Below are 10,457 nucleotides of genomic sequence, written 5' to 3'. Positions count from 1 at the left end.
ACTGTATTTGATTAAATTTAAATGACCACACAGGGCTGCCGGGTACCACGCTGGATAACACAGATGAAGAGAATCTTAATTTTAATTTCTCTGTGAAGACAAGACTCAGATGAATCAGTCAATGCCTGGTAATGAAAAAGAATGATGAATAATCTTTAAATTAGGAGCGGCCCCCCAACCATGGAAGATGGAACTCCTTGCTCTATTCAGACATCCACTGTAGTGACAAACTATAGTTAGCATGTGAGACTTCATGTAATCCCAGAGGAGCTAGTGAAGATAGTAACATTATCTGCCATGCTTTTGAAAGGCTGAGGAACACTTCTTCAGCAATAGTCACCACTTCAAACACACACTCAGTTATACCTTTGCCTAAGAGAAAAGAAATCAAGGCTTACTTTATTCCTCTACAAAGCTAAGAGTTCATGGACACAAAAGGGGTTAAAAGAGGGGAAACAGTACCTGGAGCTCAGTGAAGATTTTCTGCAGAAACTGCACTCAAGATTTGGACACTTTGTTAAGCAAACTGCAAGTACTTCTTCCAAGTGATTTCCCGAACTTTCTCTAACATCACTATGCATGTCTTCATCCCTGCAGTGGGGTCATTCTGAATTGGGGCAAAATAGCAGAACCATTATATCTATCACTTATGTGGGGCTTTAGATTCATCAGCCATTCTCAGAACAGGGTTGAATCATGTGACCCCTGCCCACCCAGGACAATACAGCTCAGACACTGCCCTGTTCCACTCTGACCTCCAAGATGCTAACTCTCCCCTCCCCAAATCTCAGCTATCTTATAACAACTTGGACTTGACATGATGTTTTTCCTTTCTTTTTAAATTTATATTTTGCTTTTGGAAACATATAGCCTAGGTTAGTAGCTGAGGTTGGCCTTGAATTCTGTATTTTCCTAACTCAGCCCCCCCCCAAGAGCTGGGATTACAGGACTATGCCACCTCTCTCTCTCTCTCTCTCTCTCTCTCTCTTTCTGTGTGTGTGTGTGTGTGTGTGTGTGTGTGTGTGTGTGCGTTTTCTTGGATTTTTAAAAATTAAGCTTAGATTTCAAAACCATAATAGCACATATCAAAGAATTGTGAGACCACTACCAAACTTCTGGAGACCTCAAGCCATGCTTTTCTTTTGATCCACGCAGAAGCATCTCTATATTTTAGGAATCCATTTTTCTCCTGCTAAAGGCTAAGTCATTTTACCAATAAGGTGACTAAAGGAAAAGGAGAGGTCTCTCCTACTCAGACCATAATGATGTAAACCCGAAGTCATAATCTCCTGATGGTCAGTGCAAACCAGGAGATGATTCCATATTTGCAAGACAATCTAACATCACTGCAGCTGAAATCCTAAAGTCACTATGGTTCAGTGCTTTGCTCCGCTCTCAGGACTAGAAGCACCAAGAAGCAGCAGCGGCAACCTGGGGAGGCCGCTATGTACTGTGTGGATGGCTTCGGACACACCAATCTTATCATACCAGCTGCAGCTTTTTTTTTTTTTTTTTCTTCCTGTATTTAAGAGTGATCTTCACAGTCAGATCCTCCGAGTCATCTTGCGGTGCTCGTCACGGGACTGTAAAGGGAGCGGCATCCAATACCAGGGAGGGATCTCACAGGCACAGCTCCCTGGGCTGATGCAAAAACCTTCCTAACGAGCTTCTTCTCTCCAGTCTCAGCCAAGAGCTGGCTGGACCGCCCAATTGCTACATTGCTTTGGCTATAATGATTGCAATTTGGCAGCTTACAGGATGTTGAACCGGGGACCGGAGAGGGAGAAGATAGTAGGCCCGGTTGCCAAAGGCAATGCCGGAAAAGACAGAAGGATGAATTTATGGTGGCCCGTGGTCCTAGAGCTGGAAGGGAAAGTAAAGGGATTTTAAGACTCCAGCAGGTGCTCTAACTCCTGCTGTACCCCTAAGCTTCATTTCCCTCCAAGATCCAGACCGTAGCTAGAGGGGATGCGATTAGGGGCCAGGTAAGCAGACGGTTCCCGGTACACATATGGCCTGATGGTCGCCCCGGGCAGCGTCACAAAGGGCCCAGGCCTGCGGAGGCCGCGCGCGCAGCTCTCCGGGGCGGAGCCGCCGGGCCGGGTGCTGGGGAACCCGCGCCACTTCGGACTGTTCCGCCTGCCGCCCCGAGGTCACACCGGGCAGGCAAGATGCCGTGGCTGCAGCCCGAACCGCTTAGCCTGGCCGCGGAGCTCTCGGGCCCCCGCCTCAGCGGACGAGCGCAGCGCGCGCCCCGAGTCGGGCGGAGCTAGAGGCGGGCGCCGGGCGGGCGTCGCGCCACCGCAGCTCCCCGCCTTCCGCCCGGAGCGCGGCCGGTGCCTGACGGTGGGCGCCGCTGCAGGCACCTGGGCGAGGCCTCGAGCATCCCGGCGGTGGCAGCTCCGGGCAGATCCGGGACTTGGGGACCCCGCAGGAGCGCACCCCGCCGCTCCTGTCGCCTCCCTTGGCTCCTCCTCGGCACACGATTCCGCCCCCCCCCCCGCTCCCCACCGCCGTCCCCTCCCCTCCTCCCACCCCGGAGGATGCGCTCCCCGCGCCCAGCAGCAGAGGCCACCGCTCCCAGAAATGCGTGCGCCCGAGCCACTTCGCCCCGAGCCGCGGAGCCCCCGCCCAGTAGGTAGGTGGCCGAGGCGGGGCCCGGCCTTGGAGGCCACCCGCTGCTGATGCTGCGGCCAAGGAGAACCGGCACCGCCACCGGCAGCCCCAAACTTGCCTCCCTCCTGGGCTGCCAGCACACCGAGGTGTGCTAATGGCGTTGAGCGCAGCCCCCGGGAGACCTGAAACGCTTTGCTGGAACAGTCGAGACCGAGCTGGGGCGCAGGGGCGCAGGGGCGCTGGACCCTTCCCGCCAACATTCTGGGGACCCTCGGGGTAGGGCGTGGGGGTGCTTGGAAGGACAGGTTGGCGCGCGGCTTCCTTGGGGAGGAGGCCGTTGCCTTTTTACTAGCTGGAGTAGACTATGTCATTGCATTTTTTAAAAAGCGGGATCAGCTAATTTGTTCCTCCTATCTCTTTTGCTAAAATGTAGACGAGCAACGGTGTTGTTTTAGAGGTATTTAGGAGTGGTTGTGGATATTTGTGTATTTTACAGCTCGTCATGTGGTATATAAAATCAGTGGTGCAAACACTTTATTTTGGATGCCAGTTTAAGGAAGGTTCTTCTAGAAGTCAGATCACTCAGGTGATGGATGAGGCCAGTGTGTTCTGTTAGGATAAACCAGACGGGAGCCGATGGGTTTGAGAGCTCAAGTTTGATACAGGTGTGGGGAGCTGAGACTCTGAAAGATGCGCTTGTCAACCAGCAGAGGCAGTCTTGCCGCCAGCCTCGCTTCCAACTCAGAGCTGACCTTTGCCTTTCTGAAAACTGGTTCAGTCTTTGACCCCCTTCTGTTCTAGAAGTAAAATTCCTACATTAGGGCTTTTAGTATGTTTGTTTCCTCTTAGGCTGCCGTTTTTCATTTTACACTAAATAAAAGGTTTAGAATTTTGGGAAAATGGATCATTGTAAACTCCAATTGTACAGCCAGGATTTCAGACTAGAGATTTTGGTGAACTGAATTAATATAAATAGTAAGGAGACAGAATCTTCTTTTTCCCCCCATTCTGTAATTCCCCTCCTTTGGATGCCTAATAGCTGTTGGTTATTTGTTATTTCTTTCTATAAACAGGCAAACTCTGTTATTTTTCATTGACATTTGTGGCTTTAGCAGCAAGGAAGGCATTTGTTCTTCTTTTAGGTTCACTTTGTGCCCATTTTCCAGTATTATGGCAATCAATTCTCTTTCAGTTATACTTTCAAAAACAATTTAGAAAGCAGAATTCATGTTTAAAGAAAATTCTTAAGTCAATTCCAAAAGGAGTAGTGATCTGGTTAATAAGTAACAACTTGTTTTAAGGTTCAGCTATGGTTCATTTTTAATGTTTTTATTAAAACTAAAGTGAAAACAAAACATTTAAGAGTCTATGGTTGCAAAGTGACCTCACTCATATTATATACATAAAGATTTGATTTTTTTCTTCTTGTGATGCCAGGTACCAGATCCAAGATCAGGCCCATGGCTTCAGTGTGTTAGGCTGGTCCTGTTTGAGCTGCATCCTCAGCCCTAGAAGAACATTTTAGCTATTTTCCTCTATAAGATGAGATGTTTGGAAGATCCAGTGCCTTTTCTGCTTAAAATGTTATTTTAGTAGAAAAAAATAAAGAAAAAAATAACAGAAAGGACCAAAATGGACATAGGGACAAGTCTATTACCTTCCATTTCCTTTACTTACACTCTATGAAAGTATTGATATGTCTTTGTTTTTCTGTCACATAGATCCACTGAGTCATTCTCCTTAGCACATTTATCTGACAGGGAATACCTCCTAATTTTCATGCATCTTCTTCCTCACTACCCAGAATATTTCCCAGAATCCTGATTTTCACACAACATGCTAAAGCATAATATATTACTGTTTCTTCTCTAATCTAGTCAGATTGTTTCAAATGTGTGAAGGAAAACTTTTAGATAAAAGGTATGAGAACTGAGGAAATCATGGGAAGAGAACTTGTGGATATAAGTTGTTATAATTTATGAAAACAAAGCAGTTGCCATACCAATTAATATAAAGCCATTTTTAGAGTCTTATTTATAATCAAGGATATTGAGCAATTCATTTGCATTGTTTTTCCTTGCTCACCTTCTACTTTGTAAAAGAACCTGTGGTTAAAATACACCTTTTGCTTCTTTTAAAATTATTGATTTATATTTGTAGGGGGTGGGCATCTTGCCTGCAGTTGTGTCTGTGCACCATGTGCATGCAGTACCTGCAGAGGGCAGAAGAGGGCGTCAGGTCTCCTGAGACTGGAGTTAAGGTGGTGAGCCACCATGTAGGTGTTGGGAATCAAACCCAGATCCTAAGCCACTGCTGTTGCTACCTACCCCCGCCCCAACCATCTCATGTTTTAACTTCTGGACAGTTAGTTATTTTGTTCCGTCAACAAGTAGAACTTGAACATTTTCATAATGTTCTATAACTTTATGCAAGAGCTTTTTCTTCATTGCAGAAGGAATTTTTTTTTTCTCTTATGTCCTGCATGCAAATGTGGTATCTCTACAATGTGATGACTCACATGTTGGTTCTTGCCTCAAGCGCCAGCTACAACCCTGCCTCCCTGCCAGCAATGCAATTCTAAGTCTGGATTTCTTTTCTTCTTCTTCTTCTTCTTCTTCTTCTTCTTCTTCTTCTTCTTCTTCTTCTTCTTCTTCTTCTTTTTGTAACCTTTCTGTATCTTTCTCCTGCTGTCATTTCATTTGTTTGGTTTGTTTTTTGTTTGTTTGTTTGTTTTGTTTTGTTTCAAGACAGGGTTTCTCTGTAAAACCGCCTTGAGTGTCCTAGAGCTCTCTTTGTAGACCAGGCTGACTTGGAACTCACAGAGATCCGCCTCCCTCTACCTCCCGAGTGCTGGGATTAAAGGTGTGTGCCACAATTCCAGGCTCCTGCTATCATTTTAGAAACCTGTCTGTCCTTTGTTAAATGTGTATTTCTTAAATCTTACCCCCAATTTTCTTTTTAAATTAAACAGAATGCTCTCAATTCACATACACTACAATCAAAATAGCTAGGATTGTGGGGCGACTCTACAGAGGTAAATTTGTGTAATCTTTAATCTCAGATAACGGGGAATGAAGGGTGAAGAAGAGTATTGTATCTGTCCCCCTCACGAGGTGCATGACATGAGATTGTTTCTGCACACGTGAGAGGGTGCAGATTGTCTTTAAAATGGATAAGATTGGCCAGTCAGTGGTGGCACATGCCTTTTATCTCAGCTCTCAGGAGACAGAGGTTCGGGGCCAGCCTGGTCTGCAGAGCAAGTACTAGGCCAGGCAGGGCTACACAGAGAAACCCTGTCTCTGTGAAAAGACAAAAACAAGAAAGATAAGATTAATTGATAGAAACTGTTGCTAGAGGTTCAGTTGAACAAAGGCCTTGCTATCTGTATAGTCTTCCTTTTATCCAGACCAGGAGTCTAGCTAGAGCTTTCCAAATTGTGGGTCTTGGTTTCTTCGTTCAGCATGCTTCATAACCCCTCCATTGTGTGCACTGTGAAGGATTCACTGAGCAGACCATGGGAAAGAAACTGTTGTTAGTTAGATCACTTCATAGACGGGATTTGGGGAAGGGTCCCTGCTACAGCTCCTGTTTAAAGTCTATGCAAGAAATTCCATTGAGCTCTAGGTGCCAAAGTCAAGCCACCCCCACCCCCCACCCCCCACCCCCGCCTTGAACAATGAATACATGTGACTTTATTCCTGTTATGCAAAGAGAGAACCAGATGTTTGCCTTTCTATCTAGGTGACTGAGGAATTCCAGTCAGATTTTCAACTCAAATCCTAGTAACCATGTGAAAAAACATATTATTAGTATTAGTGTTCTTACTCCCCCTTTTACCTTTTAGCTTCTGTTTTACCCCATTTCTCTTGATTCTGATTATTATCTAATTATAATTCTCATATTTCATTGAATTACATTATTTTAGATGACTCATCCTTAATGGAACAAGAAAAAATACAAAATATGAAACCAAATGAATGAAGGAATCACAGAGTTGACCTCTGGACACACAGTGTTTCTGATGAACACATTTCAAACGGGTTACATTTAATGAGTTTTGAGCAAGTATTACAATTTTGATATATTGGTACTTGTGTATACAGCCAAATGGGAAATAGTGTCATGCAGTTTTATAAAACTGAATTCCAATTTGTAAAGTTAAACTCTACTTGTCTTTGAACTGTTGAATGGATGCACATCTGTGGCTATTTGGAGTTGATAAGACTGTGTGATTTAGTTCACTTATTATATCGGGAGTATCTGCCTCATAGCATGTGTTAAGTCAGGGAAAAGGTTCTCTGTAGTTTTTCAAAACTTGTTTTTAGCCAAGGGGTGAATCCAAACTAGCTCAACAGTCACTGTGCTGGCCAATCTCACTTCTGTGCCCACTGACTATATGACTTAGCAGTGTTCTAATAAATCACAATAGTAATTCTCCAAATGTCTTTCATTTACCATGTTTGAATGACTGAGTTTCCCAAGTTAATTGGCCAGCAGTTGTGTACTTAAGACAGTTAATTTGAACTGGTTAAACTTTGCCAGGCCAGCAGTTATTTACCGCTGTGTGATACTATGTTTGATAAGTTGGTCTCTCAGGCTTGCATTGGAATTGTCCCTCAGTGAGTCACTATCACTGGAAACCTGGACTCTGGCTTAAAAACAATCTTAATTTAAGTGCAACTTGATATGTATTAGGAAGTTAGAGGAAGGTTTTCAAATAGAGGCATCTCATTTAATTACCTCCAACTCTTTTTAGAAGTTTTTTTTTGTTGTTTTGTTTTTTGGTTTTTTTGTTTGTTTGTTTTTTTTTTTTTTTTGGTTAGACTAAATAATAGCCACCTATGGCTTGTAAGGTGTACACTAAAAGTTTCCTCTCATACCCAGACTCCTCTTTCCTATCCTTGGGTAGCCAGAGAATGTAGTTAAAAACACTGCAGGGAGGTTTTTGTTTTGTTTTGTGCATATGCAACTTCGAACAGAAAGCCTATTCATTTTGTCTCTACTATTTCTCTAACTCATCTTGTTCCCAGCACCTGGTGTGATGCCTCAGGTGCTTAGGACCTAGTCTACACTCTTTTGTCTGTATCTCTACTGGTCTTATTGCTGAAGCCTCCTCTCCAGATTTTGTATATGGTCCTTACAATGCATGCCTCTTAGCTCGCTCTCTTGGGTTCTGAGGATTTCATTTCCTGTTTCTCACTCCTTGATGCTGTTTGGTTTGAGCCACAGCCATTCTTAGACAGCCTCCTTCCTCTGTTGCCTGGACCCTTTAAAAAATAAGATGAAGATTCAGTGTGTCATTATGTACCACAAACTGTATTTGATTTGCTTATTGGCCCCAAGTTTGGCATGCTATGTTAGTGAAGTAAAACTGGCTGTCACATCGTGGATATGTGCACTTCTTGCTGTCCCCTCTCCTTAGAAAACACCTATCTCTTAGCTGGTTCTGGTGGCACACACCTCTGACCCCAGCATTCAGGAGGCATAGGCAGGTAGATGTATCCCTGTGAATTGGAGGCCAGCCTGGTATTCACAGTGAGTTCCAGAACAACCAGAGAGAGACAGTGAGACCATGACAAAGCAAAACAAATGGTCACCACCAACAAAAAACCACTAGTCTCCATTTTTGTTAGCAAGTTCAGGTGTCACTTCCTGAGGCCTTTCTTAGTTGAGATTCTGTAACAGAGTTGTAATGGCCCTTGCATGGCTTCTGGCCTGAGAGTTAACAGACTAGAGATTTCTCATAAGTGTCAAACTATCCTTCTTTTCAAATTGAACTGATTTTGATTAACAAGTGGGATTGGTCAGCAACACAAAACAAAGTTGAAGTATTACAAACCATCCTTTGCCTGTACACCACCTTATACATTCCCTATCCTTTCTAGTAATCCTGGGTTAATTTAATAACTCTTCAGCAAATACTATTGCTGCGCTTTGAAGATAGCTTTGGTATTGTGACCCTTATTTGGGAGAGTTTCTTGTGTACCACCAATGCTAGGCTGTTCTCTATCATTGGTACTTAAAGGAACCAACATTCTAAAGAGGGTGTCTTGAAATTTGAGGCTATAACAAAATGTAAGGCACCTTGATACTTGAAAACTTGAAACTTTGCCCTCAATAGTTGGTTGACATGAGCTATCCAAGAAAAGCCCATCCTTAAAAATTACTTATGTGAGCGAGACATTTTGAATTTCAACCCAGAGAGTATGACAGGCAATCGAATTATTACAAAGAATGACAGCTTTCATGATCTATTAACAACAGTTTTTAACAGAGTTTAACAGGTTGTGTGAAATTTCTGGCTGATGTATTATTATCACAAACTGGTTCTTATGCCTTGTAGTTCAGGAAGGATGCTGGAGAATTCTTCAGGTGGTGCTCTCTCCAGATCTCGTTGTTTCCCTCTATAATTCTAACCTCGCCTTGCAAGCATCAGAATTACAGATTTGTTTTCCCAAACATGTTGATAGAAGTAACTGAGAGGGCTCCAAGCACCAGAGAAAATTATTCTAGAGTATTATGTAGCCTCTACTGCATGGTGGAAATGACGATTCAGACTGTAACTTTATCTGTTGTGGGGGGTCTGCTTGGTTTTATGTTCTTAGATATTTACAACTGAGCTGTGATGATTTCCCCAAGGGCTGTCCATCTATTAAGTCCCACTGAAATAGCTAGCTAGCAATATTTATTCTTTGATGTTTTGAGTTACATTCCAAAGTATTTTCAATTTAATATTCCTTAACTTAAAAAATTCTAGTTAAGAAGAGAAATGGAAAATTCACGAAATAGCATCTTAAAATATCTAAGATGTGAACAAACATTGGCTTGTTTGAATCAAAGAAATGGGGTTTATTGTAGCCAGATTAGAGGACAATGCTGACAAAGGAGAAATTGTTCACACAGAGTCAGAGGGCATGTTGGAATCGATTAGGTGGAAGACAGTCTAGTCCTAGAATTTCTCGGGCCCAGTGAGTATACTGAATATACACTAAGGAGATAAGAGAGGCAAGAGATGTAGCAGCCGGGGTAAGAACCAGATGCTACAGCAAGTGACTTGTAGGATCATCCTCCTGTTTCTGCCCATGTGAACGTAATCGGTTTAATTAACTCAACTATCATCTGTCAAACGACGATAATAATAGTATCTAACCTCCCACATCACTCTGAACATTAGGTAATTTATATAAAGTACTTGGAAAATTGCCTGGTGCAAAGTAAGCAATTCTGTTATTTGTCGTTATGAGTATTATTATTGGGAAAATTTGAGTAAATTCCAACAGTGAAACCATTTAAAAAATGACAGTACATTTAGACAATATTTAACCACTTGGGAGATATTCATAATTTAATTAAATATCAGATTGTGTGTGCAGTGGTGAGTCCATTTTCTCTGGGAGGCATGCATAGGGATGGTAGAGTTGTCGAGAGAAGGGATCCTAATTTGATTTTTAAGGTATGTTTACATAGAAGAAAGGCCAAAAACATGATAAAATATTATAGTTTTTTTCCATTTGATAAGAGCATGGGTGATTTCTATTTTCTTTTCCCCACATTTTACTTGTTCACATTTTATAACAATTATCAAATATTACAAATCATATACCTTAAAATTTCTGTATTCTTGCCTTGTCTTTACAGATTGTATATTCAGTTTGACATATTTTACTTGCCCTTCCTTTCCAAGCTACTGTAATTTCACTTCCTCAGTGTCTCCACCCACACATCATCTGCTGGTATTTTCTTGCATTTAACTTCCTTGGTTTGTGTATAGATCTGTCTCAAGTTTGTAAGAGTGTGTGTGTGTGTGTGTGTGTGTGTGTGTGTGTGTGTGTGTGTGTGTG

The 10,457-nt window shown here is 42.8% G+C and overlaps 1 protein-coding gene across 4 annotated transcripts in view; it reads left to right on the top strand.

Moving 5' to 3' along the window:
- Positions 1-1,668: 1,668 nt before the first annotated feature.
- The window catches only part of Ncoa7 (nuclear receptor coactivator 7), a 144,066-nt gene continuing 135,277 nt past the window's right edge, over positions 1,669-10,457 (top strand). For 3 of the 4 annotated variants that reach the window (XM_027398427.2, XM_027398426.2, XM_027398424.2), the window contains exon 1: positions 2,507-2,638. The gene's annotated coding sequence lies outside the window, so the exon portion shown is untranslated. Of the gene's footprint in view, positions 1,986-2,506; positions 2,639-10,457 lie in introns of those variants that run through there. The other variant, XM_027398425.2, reaches the window with a different exon arrangement.

Source organism: Cricetulus griseus, chromosome 2 (genome assembly GCF_003668045.3).
Source record: "Cricetulus griseus strain 17A/GY chromosome 2, alternate assembly CriGri-PICRH-1.0, whole genome shotgun sequence".
In the NCBI taxonomy this organism is placed as follows: domain Eukaryota; kingdom Metazoa; phylum Chordata; class Mammalia; order Rodentia; family Cricetidae; genus Cricetulus; species Cricetulus griseus.
Note: the sequence above shows the minus strand (reverse complement) of the source record. Positions and strands in the feature narration are given on the sequence as shown.